Genomic DNA, 2,500 nt, shown 5'->3' on the forward strand with positions numbered 1-2,500 from the left:
ACGTGAAGAAATTCAAAAAAGCGCGGGTAAACGGCGGGAGTAACTATGACTCTCTTAATTTCGCGCAAGGTCTTAGGAGATTGGGTCTCCCTTTCTCGATGCAGGCCCCCGTAGGCGGTCGTTTGAGGTGTCGGGGCTTTGCCCTAGTATCCGAGATCAGTCCTACGAGTCGTAGTTAAGCAAGCAGCCACCTCTTCGATGGTTCCCGCCACCAGTATCTCTTCCCTTCTTTATGGAGGGCTGGGAGAAACTAAGAGCTGCCTCTGCGAAACACCGGCCTTGTAGGGTTGCCAGCCCGCTCGGCCGTATTTTGTCGGCCCAGTCAATTATACAGAAGCCTCGGATGAAATTCTTTTGACCGGAGGGCCCTCAGGCCCTACCGGCCCGACAAACCCTTCCGATGAAGCAGGACCGAGCGAAACCTACGTCTGTAGAAAACCGGACTGCGGTAGAAGTTTTGTAACCTCAAGGGGCAGGGGTGTTCACGAGCAAAAAGCCCACAAAAATTGGCACGACGATCGACAGGTCGAGAAAATCGACAATAAAAAGGCACCGTGGAGTGCCGAAGAAGCAGCGCTCCTGGCACGGCAGGAGGCGCAACTTATCCTTTCCGGCACAAGATTTATTAATCAGGCATTGATGCCCTATTTTCCTAATCGTACCTTGGAATCTATAAAAGGTCAACGGAGGTACCAACGCCACAAAGACAAGGTACTTCAAATCCTCAGAGAGTTGGAGGAGGAAAACGAGCCGATAAGCAGCCCGGCTCAAGGTGAGGAACGACCATCCGTCCCACCTGAACAAGATACAATGACCGCAATAAAAGAGCTCTTTGAGCTACTGGAACCACTTTCCGGCACTGAATACCACGTTGAACGGCTAGATCGAATTTGTAACGGCCTATCCACCTGGTCGATGGCAAAAATCTACGAGGAACTGGAGCTATATATACTGGAGGTATTTCCTCCAGCTCGTAAAAGTAAAAGCAGAGCCTCCAATGCGCCAAAGCGTACTATCACAAAGAGACAAGCCAGGCGAGTGGAGTACGCGAAAACACAAAAAGCCTGGAAGAAAAATCCTTGCAACTGCCTTCGCGTCATCTTGAAAGGCAAAACTTTGGCAAACCCACCAACCAAACAAAACATGGTGAATTTTTGGCGCACAACAATGACAAATGGGACAAATGAATCCCCAGATTGCGAGGCCAAGCAACCAGAATTAAGTGGCCTATGGACACCTGTAGTCCCAGGTGAAATTATAAAGTCTTACCCAGAAATGACCACCTGTCCGGGCCCAGACGGACTCACGGTAAGGCAACTTAGAGCAGTCCCAATCGACATATTAACGAGGATTTTCAACCTCTTCCTCCTCTGCGGGAAACTGCCTAAGCACCTCCTTGTAGCAAGAACTACACTTATACCGAAAAAAGATGGTGCTGAAAAACCAGAAGACTACAGGCCCATAACAGTCCAATCAGTCATCACCAGGACCTTCCACAAAATACTGGCAAGGCGCCTTACTAATATGGTTGCGCTCGATAAAAGGCAAAAGGCTTTTCTACCGACAGATGGATGCGCTGAACACACTTTCGATCTAGACCTAGTTCTTAGGTATCATCGGCAAAACTTCAAGCCGTTATATATGGCGTCCATGGATATTGCCAAAGCGTTTGATTCAGTCTCACACAAAACCATCAGAGACACGTTGTCTATCATGGGATTACCCAGCCCAATGATAGACTACATCATGGACACGTATGACAGATGCCACACCACTCTGACATGTGATAACTGGGAATCTGAGGCTATAAGACCCACCTGCGGAGTCAAACAGGGCGACCCCCTGTCGCCTATTATATTTAACATGATCATGGACCGACTCCTCAAACGACTACCACCTGAGGTGGGCGTTGACATCGGGAATGTTCGCTACAATGCGCTCATTTTCGCCGATGACATCATCTTTCTGGCCGCAACACCAAATGGCCTGCAACTTACAATTGATATAGCTTCCGAATTCTTAGCGCAATGTGGGCTATTTATTAACGCCACTAAATCATTCACCGTTGCGTTGCGGAATGTGCCACATGTCAAAAAGTCTGTGGTGGATGGAAAGACGCAGTTTAAATGTCGCGGACATAAGCTCCCGGCTCTCAAACGGGAAGATGAATGGAAATACTTGGGAGTCCCATTCACACCTGAGGGACGCTCTATAACACAGCCCGAAGCTAAACTCAAAGAGGCAATAGATAAGCTCACCAGAGCACCTTTAAAACCTCAGCAAAGACTGTTTGCCCTTCGGGTAATAGTCTTACCAGGGCTATACCATCTATTGACCCTGGGTAACACTACGCTGAGTAGATTGAAAAAGGTAGATAAAATGGTGCGCGCTGCGGTGAGGAAATGGCTCTGCCTCCCGCACGACACAGTGAATGCCTATTTTCACGCAAATGTTAAAGACGGAGGACTGTCAATCCCATCTATGAGATGGCTAATGCCAC

General features: G+C 48.6%; 1 pseudogene; it reads left to right on the forward strand.

The window, feature by feature from the left end:
- LOC143306397 (large subunit ribosomal RNA) overlaps positions 1 to 2,500 on the forward strand; it is a 7,954-nt pseudogene that overhangs the window by 2,736 nt on the left and 2,718 nt on the right.

The sequence above is a fragment of the Osmia lignaria genome, unplaced genomic scaffold, assembly GCF_051020975.1.
Source record: "Osmia lignaria lignaria isolate PbOS001 unplaced genomic scaffold, iyOsmLign1 scaffold0007, whole genome shotgun sequence".
Taxonomy (NCBI): domain Eukaryota; kingdom Metazoa; phylum Arthropoda; class Insecta; order Hymenoptera; family Megachilidae; genus Osmia; species Osmia lignaria.